We start from the raw sequence: 20,654 nt of genomic DNA on the forward strand, positions 1-20,654 counted from the left end.
CATATAGGTGTGCAAGAGACACAGGTGTTAAAGAGACGTTTGGAGTGAGTGGGGGACAAGGCAAGGGTGAGAAGGAAGAGAAGCAGAGAAGGAAGAGTCCCGGAAACCAACGTTCTGAAGAACACCTCCAGTGAGTGCAGGAGGAGGAAGCGGAGGTGGCACAGAGCCCAAAAAGACAGAAGCGAACCAGGAGAGCAGGCAGCGTCACTAAGCAGAGTTTCAAGGAAGCGGAGACTAACAATGGTCAGGACTGCAGACAATCAAGAACCAAGAAAAGGCCATTGAGTGGAAAATTAAGAGATCACTGTTTAACTTAGAATATCTGTACTTTCATTACTTGGATGAAGTACATCAAATTACATCAAATGCAAGAGCTCTAGAAATGAATGCTCAGGGACGAAGAAGAGTAGCTGCTTTCCAAGCCCCCAGCAAACCTGTGGAAGCACAGGGTGGAGAGAGGCAGGCCAAGGACTGCAGGTTAAGGAAGCTGGCTGAGAACTGGAGTGGCCAGGACTACCCAGAAAAGAGTCCACCTGACAACTGAGGGCTGTGACTCCCTCACTGAACTGCAGGAATGACTCGTGCAACTTTGGGGCAGCAATGATTCTGCAATGGAAAAAGAGGTCTGGTTTCGCCCATTACTTTCCCCTTTCTTTGGATAGTGAAAGAATTAATTATGGGCTCTGAAAGCCTAGAAGTACATGACCAGTGACAGTACAGGCGACACTGCTTCGAAAAAAGTAGTTTCCTGGCAAAGGGTCATAACATAGAAGTGGGTATTTGCTGGAACAGCCTCCTAAAGGAAGAGGATTAATAAAGGGCTCTTTGTTGATTCTGCTCTATTTGCATAAACCCACACCTACACATCCGACCCACTGAACTAAACAGCATATTAAGTGTGACTCTGTAGAAATGAAATTGCTTTCTTGATGGATGAGCCAGTTAGAATTTCCCGAGGATATACAAAGCCAAATGCACTACTATTTCCCAGCCTATCTCTTGGTGTTGCTTTCTTTTTCTCTCAAATTATTTCTCTCAGTTTTCAGTAGTTCCATTGCCCATTTCAAACAAGTTGTCTTGTGGAGCACTTCTCTCTAAAACCTGTGTTTTCTGTGCAGAAAATTAATGTGCCTGCTACATTACTATGCTTTGCTTTCGCTTTCTGAAATTTCAGGCTGAGAATTTCTGAAAGGTAACTTCTCTCTAGCTGTGGAGCCTAGCACAGCAGCGTGATTTAGACCCTGGAGACAACCAGGGCATGAACCTCACCTCTTACATGGGAGTGCGTTGTGGAAGCTCCAGCTGTGTTCAGTTCTGGGACTATTCTGTCCTCAGTTTTGCTGGGTTGTTGCTGCTGTTCCACCTCCCATATGCTTTTCTGTTTGGAGGCTATTAACAGCCCCTGCAACCGTATGGCACGAGGCTTTGCATATCCTTGACATACCCTAAACTTCTGTCCTTAGTCACACTATTAATTTCTAATTGCTGGTGTGGGATCTAAACTTCCTGTAGTTGCTCCCCAACTTTCTAATTTTCCACTTTTACCCTGTAATTAACTCTACATCACATGAGCAGGTGGAAGAAAGATGACTTCTCCACGTCCCCAGGTAAACTGTAACAGCCATGCTTCCCATTTGGTGGGGGTGATGGTTAATTTCATGTGCCAACTTGGCTGGGCCATGGTGCCCAGTTGTTTGGTCAAAGACCAGTCTAGATGTTGCTGTGAAGGTTTCTTTTAGATGTGATTACTCTCTCTCCATAATGTGAGTGGGTCTCATCCAGTCAGCAGAAGGCCTTAAAAGACTGTGCTCCCCCAAAGAGGAAGGAATTCTGCCTCAGAGACAGCCTTTGGATTCAAGACCACAACATCAGCTTCTGCTGGAATTTCCAGCCTGCCCAGCTGCCCTGCAGATTCTGAACTTACCAGCCGCCACAACTGCATGAGCTAATTCCTTAAAATCTCTCTCTGTCTATATATATAGATACACACATATATACGTATATATATATACACACATAAATATATTCTATTAATTCTGTTTCTCTAAAGAAACTGTTAAATCCAGGTCATTAGAAACCTTCAATAAAATGCATCATATGATCTTTGAAATGTCATGCCTATTATGTTAAAACCAACGATTTGTTTAAGGTTTCTGAAATGAGACTATATTAAAAGACTAGATACACAGAATTGTCAAAAATCATGATGTCAAAAATTATAGAAGGCTACTAATGGATTTAAAATTAAACGAGTAACTATTTCCAGAAGAAAAATAAAAGTCATAACTTAATTTGGCCCTTTCAAATCTCAGTCCTTTAATTCTCTGCACTGACTTATTTCTCACTGAATCGATCTCCAGGTAGCTTTGGAATAAATTACAACCTTGAGTGAGGAAAATCTAAATTACAGGCCCCTAAAAATCAGACTCATAGCAGAATGCTGCCAATAAATAAACCCCTTGTGAAAAAAATCTTTCATAAAGCAAGCAATAAAATTTCACTGCGTGCCTATCAGGAGCATGGGGAACCACCGTAAGTGAAGGCATTTATCGTGCAGTCTTTTGTAACCCAAACTAGCGTCTACTCAGCATCACAAACACATGTCACGGTCAGGTGCACTGGTCTCCACTATTAGGAAAGTCTTATGTTAATTTACGTAAAGGGAGAAATGCCCAAATTAGTAATAAATGCAATTACAGCATAGGTCCCCTGGAGAAGCAAAACATAATGGTACCTGAATGCACTTTCAAAAGACCGATTCCAGTGCCTGCAATGAAAGGGGTGAGCTATTTCCTGAGGGACAACTACCATATCAACTCAAATCCGCTAACAGTACAGCAATGGTCACTTTCCGTAGACTCTACCACTTGACCTTAAATCCAGAATAATAATAAAACGAGGGATTTTCCTTTAACTCTGATCTTCATTAAGATAACAAAAGAACTATTTCATTTAAAAACAACAGACTGGACCCATCCCACCTTTCCAAGTCTTCAAAAGGCCACTATGGAGGTCACACTACAGTAGGAGTGATTTTATTTCAGGCCCAGTTGCTTGGCAGGAGAGCTCAGACCGTGAAATTATTAGAGCTTTGAACTTTGTCCTGCACAGAATACAAAAACCCACTAGTGCAATTTGTGAGTTCATGCTGTTGCCTGGCATTGAGTTAATGTATAACAACAATTACACATCAGAGAGAGAAAATTGAACAAGTTAAATATATACTCCAGAAAAACCAAAACCGGCAACAACAAGAAAGAGATCATCTTTGCAGTTTAGTTGGCTCTATTTGTATGCTTTTCCCCCACTTTCCCCTAATGTGAGGATATTTGCTTGTGACGAGTGTTCACGGACTGACGGTTGCTGGGCGCTCCTCTGATCCACTCAACAGGTGCAGGTGCTGCTGAGCTGCGTGGTTTTGGTTTCAACAGAAAAGCAATCTGACAACATGGGTCCAGGGAGAACAAAAAATTCTTCCTAGAGCATTTCCTGTACGGAATTTCAACGTCCAAATGAGTTTAACACTGATTTCTCAAAATAAGTCATTCTCAATAAGCACTGATACCAGATACCTATTCAAAATCCGTTGTTCCAACAAGGCAGTCAATAGGCCACAAGTAAGGAAGAAACCACAGAGCTCGGCCACTCTTCACTTAGCACCTTATTCTACGCTACTTCTCACAACAATCCTACGAAGGAAACTAGCTCTTCTGGTGACTTTAACAAGTTACCTAATCTCACCGAGCTTCAGTCTCCCTTACACAGTGGGAGTAAAGCATCTCTCAGTGTGCTGTGTGTAGGAAGTGAGCCAATATATGAAAGACCTAGGTAGCACCACATCAGAGGAAGCGTACATGATTATTTTTAAAAACCACAGGGTAAAATCAGGATTCGAATGAAAGCTCCAAATTTCCAACCCCAGTGCAGAGAGGAATGCAGGTCACTCCCCTCCTCTCCCAGCCCAGGTGCTGACCGGGACGCCATTAGTGGCCAGCAGAGACATTACGAAGGAGTGAAAGCCTTGACATGGATCTCTCTGAAAACTTTCCACAGAGATCGAGCTCCAACCCTTAGACATTATGCTTTTTCGTGAACCGAGTTTAAGGAGTGATGATGTCCTGGTTAAATGTCTCCAGTTCTGCCATCAATCTTGGTTTGGTTTGATGGCAGTTTTCTGCAGGGAAGTAGTAAAAAATTATGTCCATCCTAAAGGAAATTTGTATTCATTATATTTGACTTATATTTAGAAAGGCTTATGTTCAATTTATGTGATTCTATATTTGAAACATTCAGCCCGCTGTTAAAACAACCTCAACATGCAAACAAAAGAAAACTAGATGGAAAACTTTAGACTTAGTAAGAGAGACAGAACCCGAGAGAGTGCTGGAAAGAGCAGCAAGAACCCAGAAGGCAGGCTTCCACCTTACTGCTTTGAAGTCATCCGTGCAGGGAGCAATCCTGCTCTGCCCTTTCTGGCAAGTTACCATGAATAAGGAATATATGTGAGTAGACAGATGTGTTTCTTCAGAAGCTTATATCGCTGATCCCAAATGCAGCAATAAAAACAATGGTGCCCGCTGTGCGCCGCTGATCCTCCCTGAGGGGCAATGCCGCTGCGGAGATCAAGGGCACGACGGTCACTGCCGTTGCCCCTTTGGGTTTCATCAGGTTTGATTTAACAGACAAGGTTTTGTCTAACGGGCTTCCTTAGTGAAGTAGGACGACACAGTGAGTTTTCTAACGCTGACAAAACCTGCACAGCTAACTATATTTAACCCTATTAGAAACATATAAAATTACTAGAAATGAAGGTTTTAAAAAATTAAGGGATATAGACCTGAAGGTAGGATAAATACATAACTGTAAAATCCTAGCATCACAGCCTCACTAACCTCATCTTTAAACTAAGGGTGGTGGAAAAGGATCCGCCCCAACTCCAAGACTCTCAGCCTACCTAGAAATAGCTTTGCATCTCACCGGCCAGGCCTCCTTCCCAATGCAGAATTCTGCCTACAGAAAAAAAAAACAAAACAAAGAGAAGTTTTCTTCCACAAGTAGGTTAATAATTTCAACAAAACTTTCCACTCAAACGTTTATGGAATGCCAGACACTATACAAGGTGCTGAAGACGACAAATATGAAGAACACAATTACTTAACATTCAGTACTGACTAAATGCCAGGTCCTGTGCTAAGGGCTTCTCCCTGAGCGTCTCTCGGAATCCTCAGAGGGTCCCTAGGAAGCAGGAACTCCTCCCTGTGTGACAGATGAGGAAGCAGGGAGTCGCACAGCCAGGGAATGCCTGAACTTGAGTCCTGGCTGTCTGAGTCTGGAGCCCATGTTTTAGGCACTTCCTCAAGCACTTATGGTCCAGGAAAAATTACAGTCTTTAACAACAGCTTCCAAAGACATTCCAAAGAATTAAGAGGGAAAAAAGAATAGGCTTTTGTCAAAGTATTTAATAAGAAAAAGTTTTAGCTAATCAGCCATGAAACAAAATTTGAGACTTTGAACCAAATCATCTATTATTTCAAATAAGTATTAGAATATGGTTAACACTAGATAAATATTAAATATAAATGTTAAAATATGGTTAATATCAGATTCATTCTTCGAAAGGAGCTTAAGCCATCAGTTGTAATAGCCATTATTTATTGAGTGCCTACAAGGACAAAGTATCTGACTAAATAATTTATATATTTTATTCCAATCCTCATACTAATTTCCACATTATACATGAGACAATAGATTGAAGGCAAGGCTCAGAGTCCAGTATTCACCTCAAAGAGCTGGGGCTGGAACCCAGGAATACTGCCTCCCAAATTCTCTTTTAACTACACTTAAGTCTACGTTTGAAATAATGTACATAGTAATGTGAGAACCTATAATGTGCATATATTTATATCTATATATATATATACACATAAATACTAGAAAATCTGGAAAATAATATTTTTCAGAGCCTTTAAATCTATCTAATTAGATAAAATGTTCCACTTTTACTTGTTGCAATGTGCTGGGTACTTCAGGACAACATGTGAAGTTGAAAACCAAGTCACTGACCTGAAGAAGTTCCCTATCAGTGGAGCAGACAAAAGGAGCAGGCATGAAACACTGGAGATTTTAACAACCTGGTACGTAATTGAATGCACTAATGAGCCTTAAGCATTAATGACAGAAGTTCAGGAATGAAACCAGCTTCAGAGGTAGGAGTGATCAGAGAAAGCTTCATGGGGCAGTTGGGATCCAACTACATAGGCCATGAAAGATTAAAGAGTTAGAGTGACTGAAGGGAAAGGAAGATGTGAAGACATTTTAAAAAATGATTTTGTTGGGGCTGGTCCCATGGCCGAGTGGTTAAAGTTCTGCATGCTCTGCTTCAGTGGCCCAGGTTTGTGGGTTTGGATCCCAGGCACGGACCTAGTCATCGGCCATGCTGTGGAGCCATCCCACATACAAAACACAGAGGAAGATTGGCACTGATGTTAGCTCAGGGCTAATCTTCCCCACCAAAACAAACAAACAAACAAAAATTTTGTTGGTCTTTTTTTAGGAGTTAAAAAAAAAATGTGTAGAATTAATTCTTCACAAACTCTTCCAGAAAAACAGAATAGGAGGAAACAATACCAAACTCATTGTATAAGGCCAGCATTACTCTGATAACAAAACCGGAAAAAGACATCACAAGAGGAGAAAATCACAGACCATTCATTATCTCTTATGAATACAGATAGAAAAAGCCTAAACAAAATACTAGCAAACCAAATCCAGCAACATATAAAAATGATTATAGAGCACAACCAAGTGGAATCTATCCCAGAAATTCTAGGCTGATTTAACATTCAAAAATCACAATGTAGGGGCCGGCCCGGTGGCGCAGCGGTTAAGTTCGCACGTTCCGCTTCTCGGCGGCCCGGGGTTCGCTGGTTTGGATCCCGGGTGCGGACATGGCACTGCTTGGCAGCCATGCTGTGGTAGGCGTCCCACGTATAAACTAGAGGAAGATGGGCACGGATGTTAGCTCAGAGCCAGGCTTCCTCAGCAAAAAGAGGAGGACTGGCAGTAGTTAGCTGAGGGCTAATCTTCCTCCAAAAAAAAAAAAAAAAAATCACAATGTAATACACCATATCAATAAAGGATGAAAAATACATGATTATCTCAACAGATACAGAAAAAGCATTTGAAAAATTAAACTTCCATTTATGATAAAAACACTGAACAAAGATGGAATGGAAGGGAACTTCCTTAGCCTGATAAAGAGCATCAACAAAAAACCCACACCTAACATCATAGTTAATGGTGAAAGTCTGAATGCTTTCCCCTCCAAGATCAGGACCAGACAGGACAGATGCCTGCTGTCTCCACTTCTTTTCAACATTGTAGTAGAGGTTCTAGCCGGGGCAATTAGGCAAGAAAGTGAAATAAAAGGTACCCAGGTTGGCAAAGAAGAGGTAAAACTATCTCTATTTGTAGATGACATGATCCTATATGTACAAAGTCCTAAAGATAACACTAAAACTACTGGACTAATAAGCAATTTCAGGAAGCTTGTAGGATGAAAGATAAATATGGAAAAAAATCAACTGCATTTCTATACATTTGCAAGGAACAAGCCAAAGAGAAAATTAGGAAAACAATTCCATTTACAACAGCATCAGAAAGAATAAAATACTTACAAATAAATTTAACAAAAGAAGTGCAAAACTGACACTCTGAAAACTACAAAACATTGTTGAAAGGAATTAATGAAGATCTCAATAAATGGATTCACCAATTGGAAACTTAATATTGTTAAAAGGCCAATACTCTCCAAATTAACCTAAAGATTCAATGCAATTTCTATGGAAATCCCAATTGACTACTTTGCATAAATTGGCAAGCTGATCCTAAAATTCACATGAAAATCCACAGGACACAGAATAGCCAATACAATCTTGAAAAAGAACAAAGTAGAGAAGTTACACTTTAGAATTTCAAAACTTACTATAAAGCTACAGTAATTGATACAGTGTGATACTGGCATAAGAGCAGACATACAGATCAATGAAAATAGAACTGAGAGTCCAGAAATAAACTTTCACATTCATGGTCAATTCATTTTCAACAAGGATGCCATTCAATGGGGAAAGAATTATCTTTTAACAAATGGTGCTAGAATAAATGCATATCTACATGCAAAAGAATGAAGCTGAATCCTTCTTTCATACATATACAAATTTAAGTAAAAATGAAGCACAGACCTAAATTAAAAGCTAAAGCTATAGAACTCTTTGAAGACAAAGGAGTAAATCTTCATGGCCTTGGATTAGGCAATGGTTTTTCAGATATGACACTTAAAGCACAAATGACAAAAGACAAAATAGATAAACTGGATTTGACCAAAACTAAAAACTTTGATGCAAAGAATACCACCAAATAAGTGAAAAGACAACCTATAAAACAGGAGAAAATATTTGCAAATCACATATCTGACAAGGGTTTAGTATCCAGAATACATAAAGAACTCTTACAACTCAACAAGACAAACGACCCAATTAAAAGATGGACAAAGGACTTGAATAGACATATCTCCAAAGATATACAAATAGCCAGTAAGCACACAAAAAGATGTTCAACATCATTATACATCAGGAGAATGCAAATCAGAACCAAGTGAGGAAGAGGATTCTGGGAAGATGGTGGAGTAAGAAGCATCAGGAATCTATCTCCCCACCTAGACAACAACCGCACGGCAGAATCTGCCTGATGTAACTATTTTGGAACTCCGCACACTGTTGAAGGCTTGCAAATTCCAGGGGAAGACTTGAATGGTAAACTGCCATTAATTTTGGCCAATTTCAGCTCTTAGCACAGTAGCAGCTACCTATCTCCCACCCCAGGCCACATGGCAGGCAGCTGTGGACGTGTTCCTGGAGCAGCTTGCACACAGCTTGAGGGAGCCACAGTGCTGCAAAACGACTCTGTCCTCCAAACACTATGGATCTGTGCTCTGATGGCTGCCTTTGATCACAGGGGTGCAGTCAAAGAGGCAGGCAGTGTTGTTGCACCTCCCCCTACTGTTGCAAGCCCCTGCCCCTAGGGCTGAAGTGACTTCCAAGGGATTTAAAGGACCTGTGCCCTTTTTCCCTCCTACTTCATTTTTTTGTCTTTTCCCCTTTAAGGAGCCAACCATTAAAGACTAGGGTATTAAAAAACAACTGCATATACAGGGGGAATTAGAGAGTGACCAGGCATGCCCAGAGAAAGGCTCATAAAAGACCTGAGAAGGCATTAAGTTTACACCTTAGGCTGATCCTCAGCACAGAGATAGCCTACAATAATCAAAAGCAAAAACAAAACAGCAAATAAACAAAACAACAGCAAAAAACAGCAAACTCTAGGGAATGGGGAGAATCTGATTTCCAGAGTCTCCACATTATTAGATTCAAATGTCCAGTGTTCAGCAAAAAAACCACAAGGCATACAAAGTAACAGCAAAGTGTGGCCCACTCAAAGGAAAAAAAATCAATCAGTGGAAACTGTCCCTTAAAAAGAACTGATGGCAGATCTACTATACAAAGTCTTTAAAATAACTGTCTTAAAGATACTCAAAGAACTAAAGGGCGATGTGGAGAAAGTCAAGAAAATGATACATGAACAAAATGGAAAGATCAACAAGGAGACAGAAAACCTAAAACAAACCCAAAAGAAATTCTGAAGCCAAAAAGTACAATAATTAAAATGAAAAATTCACTAGAGGAGTCAAAGGCAGACTTGAGCAGGAAGAAGAAAGAAGCAGAAAACTTGAAGACAGTGCAATGGAAATTATAGAGTCTGAGGAACAGAAACAAAAAAGACTGAGGAAAAGCACACAGAGTCTAAGGGACCTGTGGGACACCATCAAGCAGACCAACATATGCATCATGGGAGTCCCAGAAGAAGAGAGGAAAAAGCAGCAGAGAGAATATTTGAAGAAATAATGGCTGAAAACTTCCCCGATTTGATGAATATAAACAACCCAAGAAGCTCAATAAACTCCAAGTAAGATGAACTCAAAGAGACTCACACTGAGACACACTGTAATCAAACAGCAAGAGAGAAGCAAATCGTCACATACAAGGGAGCCTCAGTAAGATGATCAGCAGACTTCTCATCAGAAACCTGGAGGCCAGAAGACGGTGGCCAATATATTCAAAGGGCTTAAAGAAAAAAACTGTCAACCCAAAACTCCATATCCTAGCAAATCCGTCCTTCAAAAGTGAGGGAGAAATTAAGACATTCCCAGGGAGACAAAAGTTGAAGAAGTTTGTAACCACTAGACTCGCCCTGCAAGAAATGCTCCAGGGAGTCCTGCAAGGTGAAAGGAAAGGCCACTAGACAGTACTCAAAGCCGTAGGGAGAAATAAAGATCTCAACAGAGGAAATACATGGGCAATTATAAAAGCTAGAATCATTAGAATAACAGTTTGTAACTGCACTTTTTGTCTTCTACAGGATTTAAGAGACTAATACATTTAAAAAAACAATTGTTGATGTAAAAGTTAGTCTTACTTTATTACCATAACTTTGGTTTGTAACTCCACATTTTGTTTTCTACATAATTCAAGAGGCTAACGCATTTAAAAGAATTATCACTTTATGTTTTTGGACACACAACATATGACGATGTAATTTTGTGACATCAACAACCAAAAGGTGTGGGGACAGAACTGTAAAGGAGGAGAGTTTTTTAATGTTACTGAAGTTAGGCTGGTATAAATTCAAATTAGAATGTTATAACTTCAGGATGTTAAATGTAATCCCATGGTAACCACAAAGAAAATAGCTATAGAATATATACAAAAGGAAATGGGAATGAAATTCAAACATTTGACTACAAAAAATCAACTAAGTATAAAAGGAGACAGTAATGCAGGAAATGAGTGACAGAAATATTCTCAGGCATAAAGAAAACAAACAGCACAAAGACAGATGCAAGTCCCTCCTTAGTAATTACTTCAAGTGTAAAGGTGTTAAACTCTCCAACCAAAAGGCAGTGATTGGCAGAATCGATAAAAACACATGATCCAACTATACATTATCTACAAGAGACTCACTTGAAATCCAAAGACACAAAAAAGCTGAAAGTGAAAGGATGGAAAAAGATAGTTCATGGAAATAGTAACCAAAACGGTAGGAGTGGCTATACTAATATCTGACAAAATAAATAGACTTTAAATAAAAAAAGAGAGGCCGGCCCCATGGCCAAGTTGTTAAGTTGCTGAGGTGGCGTCCCACATAGCACAGCCAGAGGCACTCACAACCAGAATCTACAACTATGTACTGGGGGACTTTCGGGAGAGGAAGAAGAAGGAAAAAAAGAAGATTGGCAACAGTTGTTAGCTCAGGTGCCCATCTTTAAAAAAAATAAATCAAAAAGGGTTACAAGAGAAAAAGAAGGACATTACGTATTAATAAAAGGTTCAATACAGCAAGAAAATACAATTGTAAACATTTACACACTTAGTGACAGACAAAATATAGGAAGTAAAAAAACCAAGAGAATTGAAGGGAGAAAAAGACAGTTGTACAATGACAGCTGGACACTTCAAGACCCCAATCACAATAATCGATAGAAGGACCAGACAGAAGATAAGTAAGGAAACAGAGAATTTAAGCAACACAATAAACCAACTAGATCTAACAGGCACATACAGAAGACTCTACACAGCAACAACAAATACATACTCTTCTCAAGTGCACACGCGACATCTTGTAGGACAGACTATATGTTAGGCACAAATGAAGTCTCAATAGATTTTAAAAGATAGATATCATATAAATTATATTCTCTGAACACAATGGATGAAGTTACAAATTATTCAGCAATTCCACCTATAAAAATCCAAAAGAAGTGAAAGCAGGGTTTCGAAGAGACATTCGTAACACATCCATGCTCATAGCAGCATTATTCACAACAGCCAAAAGGTGGAAGTAACCCAAGTGTCCACAGACTGCAGGATGGATAAACCAAATGTGGCATACACACACAATGGAATGTTATTCAGTCTTAAAAAGAAAGGAAATTTTGACATACGATACAACATGTATGAATCTTGAGAGCATTATGCCAAGTGACATAAGCCAACCACAAAAAGACGAATACTGTACGATTCAACTTCTATTAGGTATTGAGAGTAGTCAAAATCATACGGACGTGTGTGTATAATGGATAACGGCTGCCAGGGGCTGGTGGGCAGGAGACAATGGGGAGTTACTGTTTAATGGGAACAGAGTTTCAGTTCTACAAGATGAAAAGAGTTACGGGGACGGACGGTGGTGATGGTTGCACAACAATGTGAATGTACTTAATACTACTGAATTGTACAGTTAAAAACAGTTAAGATAGAAAATTCTGATATGTGACTTTTAGCACAATTTAAAATAATACACAAAAGTGTTGGTGAGGAAGTAGGAAAAAAAAAAACTGGAACCCTCAGCCATCACTGGTGAGAATGCAAAACGGTGTAGTCACTTTGGAAAATAGTCTGACAATTCCTCAAAAAGTTAAACATAGTTACCATGTGACCTAGCAATGCCACTCCTAGGTATATATCCAAGAGAAATAAAAACATAGTCCAGGGGCCAGCCCCGTGGCTGCATGGTTAAGTCTGCACATTCTGCTTCGGCAGCCCAGGGTTTTGCCAGTTCGGATCCTGGGCACAGACATGGCATCACTCATCAGGCCACGCTGAGGCGCTGTCCCACATGCCACAACTAGAAGGACCCACAACTAAAATATACAACTGTGTACCAGGGGGCTTTGGGGAGAAGAAGAACAACAACAAAAAGATTGGCAACAGTTGCTAGCTCAGGTGCCAATCATTAAAAAAATAAATAGAAAAAATGTGTCCACACAAAAACGTGTACACAAACGTTCATAGTAGCACTATCCATAATAGCCAAAAAGTATGAACAACCTAAATATACATGAACTGAGGAATGAATAAATACAATGTGGCGTACACAATACAATGGAATATTACTTGGCAAGAAAAAGAAATGAAGTACTGATAACATGCCACAACGTGGACGAACCTAGAAACATTATGTCGAGTGAAAGAAATCAAACACAAAAAGCCGTATATTGTATGATTCCATTTACATGAAATGTCTAAAAAGGCAGATCTATAGTGACAGAATGTAGATGAGCCGTTGCCTAAGGCTGGGGAAATGGGGAGTGACTGCTAGGTACAGGGTACAGGATTTCTTTTTAGGGAGATGAAAATGTTCTAAAATTGACTGTGGTAATGATTGGCACAACTGTGAATACACTAAAAACAAGTGAATTTTGCACTTTAAATGGATGAACTGTAGGTATGTCAACTATATTTCAATAAAGCTGTTAAAAAAAAATGAAGTGAGTTGCTTTGCTGTGGTGTCAATTCATTCTTCCTCTAGACAGAAGGAAAGGTGCAGTATGAACTGCCGGGTTAGGACCTCAGCTCGGCTGTTAGACAGAATGTGTCAGCTGGCTCATTACTTAAACTCTCTGATCTTTGATTTGTGCATCTTTCTCATATGGATAATAATACTTCCCTTCCATTTACTATGGTACTTGTTATCAGTAGTACTACTAATAACTGTATACAAATAATGTCATAATTGTATAGTAAAAAAAGCTCTTATTATAGGAAGACAAGAGGCATGTTCCTCAGAAGTATCAAAATGGTCTCCATTCATGGCAGCCATATCAAAATGTGGCTCAATACACTGCTGCTAATTCAATAAACATTTTTTAAGGGCATGCTCAGAGGTGGCAAGCACTGGCTTTTGGGTTGAATTTAATAGTACTCATGCCTTATTTGGACTATACAGGGAGTTTTGTAAAAACAGAATTTATTTTCAATATTTAAGAATAGAGAGATTTCACTAAAATCCAGATTTCTGGATTCTCTTGGAAAATGAGAAGGTTTGCTAACAGTGGGCCACATGCCCTTGTGGATCCTACAGGCAGGACCTACGAAGTCTTCAACCAGACTGCAGAACTCCTCTGTCACCTGCAGGGCCGCAAAAGGCACAAGCATTTGCAACATCTGGGCTGCCACAGACTTGGAGATACAAAGATAAATTGGCCACAGCTCTCAGTCTTTCAGAGCTCACAGACTAGCAGGAGATAGTGAAAAGAGCCCTACTAAATAGGTGGGGCACTTATCACCAGCCAGATTCATTTTACAGAGGAGGAGAGAACAAGGCTCAAAGAAGTTCTCTCATTTACCTAAGGCAAACCATAGCAGCCAGACTAACTGATACAGGCCTGAATTATTTAAAAGCATGCCATCACTTTCTTCCAAATATCTGTAAGAACTTAATGTAACGGTTAAAGGTAACAGTGAATCAGGGAAGCAGAGTGGTTTTTTTTCATGTCCACTGTGCTTTGATCAATTAAAGAAGAACAAAGAGGTTGAAAAGAAAGCATAATTCTCAACTCCTTTTTATACTAGGAAGAAAGAAGGAGGCTCATTAATAAAATGATACAAAATCAAGCAGGAGCTTGTTATCTCTTGACAATTAATAGCTTATAAACCAATCATCTATTATTTATTCAGATACATGGAGCTTCTTTAAAGAATTACCAGGCTCTATTTTCACAGAAAATACAGTACTTAAATTTAACAGCCCAAGGTGAGAGAAAGAAGACTGACGATCGTTTCCAGGACTTGTGCCAGGATGCTGTGTGCTTACTCTGTCCTTGGACTGGCCTGGCCCCATTAATCAAAGCAACTGCTTTTCTGGGAAAATAACATGTTTTCCTGATCTGAAAAACAGATATTAGAGAGAAACTATGATGTCATGGGGAAAAAGAGAGCAAATACTAAGATATATTTAGCCGTATTTTCTCACTTTTTGTTGTGTTACATGAAAAGTAACAGACGAAGATCTTCGCGGCCCTTCCAAACTGTACCTGGTTAAACAGGTTAAACTAACGGTGTGTTTACCAAACGACATGAAGGAACTTCAGTATTGATACAAATGCCGGATCTGTTTGTATTTAAGGTCAACACGACTTATGTAGATATTCTTTATAAAGCTGTGTTATTGAAAAGATGATGTAAATAAATTTTTCCAGTATACATGGAATTCTCCATTTCTTAAGAAATAAAACAATGACATAAAGTTTAAGGAATTTCTATTTGGCCTCTATCTTTATAACAATCAGACTTAAGAAAGAAGTACATGAGGGGCTGAGCCACCCGGATTCCCCTGCACCCACTTCAGTGCCTGGCACACTGTGGAAAATGTGTAAACACTGCTGGGTTTTGAATTGAAAGTGACTATGTAACCATGTAATAAAACAAGTTTCCTGGCAAAGCTTTTTTTTTTTTTTGTTAAGCTGAGGAAGATTCACCCTGTGCTAACATCCGCTGCCAATCTTCCTGTTTGTTTTTTTTTTTTTAATGTGAGCCACCACCACAGCATGGCCACTGACAGGTGAGTCATGTAGGTTCCATGTCCAGGAACCAAACTCAGGCTGCAGAAGTGGAGCACACCAAACTTAACCACTAGGCCACTGGGCCTGGCCCCTGCAAAGCATTTTTAATATTATTTTCCAAAGTTAAGCCGCAGCATCTGAGACTAAAATAATCTTCAAGGTTGAATTTACTCTTATGTTTTCTAGTAATTACTCTTTACAGAAGCCATCAGAATTCCCAGGTTTTTCTTCTGTGGGAGAATAAAAGACACTTAAGCCTATGTCTCTCTAGTTTATTTTTACATCCTCAGGTACTAGCACCACGTCTGGAATAGAGGAATTACTTAACAAATTTTTTAGAACAGATGAATAATCTAGCTTCTATATTAATAATCTGATTCTCTGCTCTGATCTAATTAATGATTGCATAAGTACTCAATAAACAGTAAATTAGTTACCTCATAAAGACTACTCAACAATAAGTAATCTAGACAACCTTGAAACACAAAATCTTCCTCCAGTCCTGGTTGGCAAATTTAGCTGTCTAACTTCTGATTTTGAGATCAAGCTTGGTTTTCTTCAGACTTTCTAATTCTAAAACAGAGGGCAATGAAATGGCCCTCTGGTAGTGACATTTTCAATTGAGAATAAAATTCTACTCTCTCCTTGGCTGACTGTCTGAATTGCCCTAAATTGGCAATATAGACTTTTAGTCTTATTGTATTTGCCAGACAATATGACTTCAAACTCTTTGCCCTCCAATCCTCATTCCTGTTCCCCTACAAAAGAGGGAAAACAAAAACAAACTATTACCAACATCACCATAACAAAATACTCCATTTCAGGATTAACACAAGCAACCAACAGGACTAGACAGTAAAGGAACACCCTCTCCTACAAGGGCAGAGTGAATAATCTTTTCAGGCGCACATGGAACATATATCAAGATAGACAATATCCTGGGCCATAAAACAAACCTCAACAAATTTAAAAGAACTGAAACCTTATGGAATGTATTCTCCCACTACAATGGAATAAAACAGAAATCAAAGATAACAGGGAAATCTCCAAACACTTGTAAACTAAACAACACACTTCTAAATAATCCACAGATCAAAGAGGAAGTCTAAAGGGAAATTTTAAAAATACAATTAACTGAATGAAAATGAAAATGCAACATATCAAGATTTGTAGCACACAGCTAAAGCAGTTTTCTGAGGACAATTTATAGCATGAAGTGCATACATAAGGAAAGAAGAAACTTCTCAAAGAATAATCTAAGCTCCTGCCTCAAGAACCTAGAAAAAGAGCAAAATAAACCCAAGGCAAACAGAAGAAAGGAAATAATAAAGGTAAGAGCAGATATAAAAGAATTTAAAAACAGAAAAATAGAGAAAATCAATTAAACCAAGAGCTGGTTTCTTTTAAAACACAGGTAAAATTCACAAACTTCTAACAAGACTGACAAAGAGAAAAAAGATAGAAGACACAATATACCAATATTAGGAATGAAACAAGATGTAACTGTTGACCTGGCAGACTTCAAAAGGGTAAGAGAATACTATGAACAACTCTGCAAATTAGACAACTTAGACAAAATGGACCACTTCCTGAAAAACACACAGACTACCACAACTCACACAATATGAAATAGAGAACTTCAACAGCCCTTTACCATTAACAAAACTGAATTTGCATCTTCAAAACTCCCAAAAAAGAAACCTCCAGGTCCACATGGTCTTACTAAAGAATTCTACCAAATATTTAAAGAAGAATTAATACCAACTCTGTACTCTCTCTTGCAGGAAATGGAAAGCTCTCTTCCAGCTTCATTTTATGAAGGTATTATTACCCTGATACAAAAACCAGATAGCCCCAAAAACAAACAAACAGAACTATAGACCAATACCCTTCATGAATATAGACACAGGAACGTTTAACAAAATAGAGCAGAATTCAGCATTGCATAAAAATAATTATTCACATGACCACGTGGGGTTTATTCCATTTGGGTTTATTCCAGGGACTGAAGACTGGTTCAATATTTGAAAACTAATCAATATAATCCACCATATTAACAGGTTAAAGAAGAAAAATCATATGATCTTATCAATTGATTCAAAAAAGCATTTGATAAAGTTTAACACCCATTCATCATTTAAAAAATTCAGACAGGAAGAGAGGTAAACTTCCTCAACTTGATAAGGAGCATTTAGCAAAAACCCACAGCTAACATTATATTAATGGCACAAGACGGGATGCTTTACCCCCCAAGATCAAGAACAAGAGGCGAGGGTATCTGCTCTCACCACTCTTATTCAACATAGTGCTAGAAGTTCTAGCCAGTGCAACGCAACAAGAAAAGGAAATAAAAGCCACCAAGATTGGAAAGGAAGAAATTAAGCTATCCCTATTTGCAGATGACAGGATTGTCTATATAGAAAATTGCAAGGAATATACCAAAAAACTCCTAGAACAAATGAGTGCACTCTACAAGGTTGCAGGATACAAGCTAGACATACCAAAAAATCCATTTTCTTCTATATACTAGCAATGAACAAGTGGACACCAAAATTAAAAACACAATACCATTCATAATTGTTCAAAAAATTGAACTACTTAAGTTTAAATCTAAGAAAGCATGTACAGGAATGACGTGCTGAAAACTACACAATGCTGATGCAAGAAATGGAGAGACCTGCTTTGTTCATTGATTACAAGATTCAACATTGTAAAGTCGTCAATTCTCTCCCAATTCCAGCAAGATTTTTTGTAGATATCGAGAAGATTATCTAAAATTAATACAGAAAGGGAAAGGAGCTAGAATAGCTAAAATAATTTTGAGAAAGAATAAAGTGGGATGAATCAGTCTACTCAATTTCAAGACTTATATAGCTTAGTAATCAAGACTGTGATTGTCTGAGGAACAGACACACAGCTCAATGGAACAGAAAAGAGTACTCAGAAACAGACCTACACAGACATGCCCAACTGATTTTTGATACAGGTGCAAACGCAAACGAATGGATGAGAGACAGCCTTTCCAGCAAAAAAAGTGCTGAAGCAATAAGACATCCACAGGCAAAAACGAAAACAAAACAAAAAACACAAACAACCATGACCTCAATCTCACACTTTATCCAAAAATTAACTCAAATGGATCATGGACTTACATGTAAAATGTAAAAGTATAAAACTTTTAGAAAAAAAGAAAAGAAAACCTTTGGGATCTAGGGATAGGCAAAGAGTTCTTAGACTTGACACCAAAAGTAAGATCCATAAAAGGAAAAATCAATAGACTAGACTTCATTAAAATTAAAAACTTTTTTTTTTTTTTTTTAAAGATTTTATTTTTTCCTTTTTCTCCCCAAAGCCCCCCGGTACATAGTTGTGTATTCTTCGTTGTGGGTTCCTCTAGTTGTGGCATGTGGGACGCTGCCTCAGCGTGGTCTGACGAGCAGTGCCATGTCCGCGCCCAGGATTCGAACCGACGAAACACTGGGCCGCCTGCAGCGGAGCGCGCGAACTTAACCACTCGGCCACGGGGCCAGCCCCTAAAATTAAAAACTTTTATTCTCCAAAAAGCCCTGTTACGAGGCTGAAAAAAAAAAAAATAACCAATAGAGTCAGAGAACATATTTGCAAGCCACATGTTTAAAAAAAACTAGTATCTTCAGAGAATTATGCTGAACGGAAAAAGCCAATTCCAAATATACTATATGAGTCCAAGTTTACAACATTTTTGAAATGACAAAATTATATGGAGAACAAATCAGTGGTTGCCAGAGGTAAAGAAGAGTCGGGGCGGGAGGAAAGCGGGTGTAGCTATAAAGGGACAACATGAAGGATCCTTGTGGTGACGGACACGTTCTGCATCTTGACTCTATCAATGTCAATATCCTGGGTGTGATATTGTACTATATCATGTAAATATCATTGTGCTATATCATGCAAGTGAATCTACGATCATGTCAAAATACAGAGTTTAACTTTAAAAATTAATGAACAAGAATTTTAAACTCTTCATGAATAAAATTACAACCTTAACTCTCAAATCTCCATTCTCTTCTTCTGCCAACTCTTGCCTCTTCTGTGTCAAATGCTGACTTTTCCAACATTAACGCCAGCTAATGAAAACAATCTAAGTACCACTGCTGTCTTCCACACAACCAATCACCAGGAGTTAGGGACGCCTTCAATCTCAAAGTTCAAAAACATTTTACAGAGACCTTTACTCGAATACACAAACCTCCTAACTGATGCAGACAGGTTCACCAGGAGAGCCCAAGATCAGTGCTGAAGTCTGTCTGAACTCCAGTGCAGATTACCCAGTCAGGCGCCAGCAAGTCCATGTAGCCAGTTCCCTGTTGAGCCATTGACAGCTATCAGACCCCTGCGCTGCTTCCTTGAAACCATTCACTAGCCCCTGTAACATTCCCACTGTTTGCATCACACTGTGGGAGAAGGAGGATGTACTGCAGTTATAAGACCATACAGGAGACACACAGTAGAGTTTCTCTGATTTACGCAGGGAACCAAAAACTGTCCAAAATCATTCCATGGCTCACAGCCCAGCCATTATAAGGTCCAAAATCCTTCTGTGGCTTAACCGTCCAGCCACAAGAAAAAAAAACCAAAGGTGGAACCAGGACTTTGGTCTGAAAGAAGGGAGAGAGGGGTATCCAGAGGCAGGCTTGTGATAACACATTTTGGATCAGTGGCACATAGCCTTCCCAGCAGTGATTTTCCTTGCTCCGCCCTCCACACAGAAGCAGCAAATGCGTTCCATCCACCCTACAGGTTCTGAGGTAAGGGTCACCACATCACCATCTTCCTTCACCTCTTTCCTGATGGCACCACTGAATACATGAAGCAGCCAACGGGCAATGCTTTCCAAGTGCCTCTGCACTCAGACGACGCGGCAGCTACTTCCTTGGGAATCTGAAACCAGCCAGATCTCCTAGCGAGCAGTGAGTGAATCCTGACATGAATCTGAATTCCCAGCCTTCTGAGGTGAAAGCTGTGGGATCCTCCCAATGGGGAAACCTCTTCCAACCAAAAATCCATGAGAAACGTGCTCCAAGTTAATTCTTTCTGAATTCTGCATCAGTGAGTTTGTACAAGGAAGGGAAGGGTTCGCTAACCAGGCACAGGTAATAACTGGTTATTGAAGGACCTCTGCATGATCCAGTTCTCTTTAAAACAATCACATAAAAAACACGCT

At 39.2% G+C, this 20,654-nt stretch overlaps 1 protein-coding gene across 12 annotated transcripts in view; it reads right to left on the reverse strand.

Moving 5' to 3' along the window:
* The window catches only part of SPATA13 (spermatogenesis associated 13), a 346,580-nt gene that overhangs the window by 122,154 nt on the left and 203,772 nt on the right, over positions 1-20,654 (reverse strand). For 3 of the 12 annotated variants that reach the window (XM_070240145.1, XM_070240143.1, XM_023621397.2), the window contains exon 2: positions 4,955-5,010. The exons of the other annotated variants lie outside the window; for them this stretch is intronic. The gene's annotated coding sequence lies outside the window, so the exon portion shown is untranslated. The remainder of the gene's footprint in view (positions 1-4,954; positions 5,011-20,654) is intronic. 12 annotated transcript variants of the gene reach the window in all.

This window comes from Equus caballus, chromosome 17 (genome assembly GCF_041296265.1).
Source record: "Equus caballus isolate H_3958 breed thoroughbred chromosome 17, TB-T2T, whole genome shotgun sequence".
Lineage (NCBI taxonomy): Eukaryota > Metazoa > Chordata > Mammalia > Perissodactyla > Equidae > Equus > Equus caballus.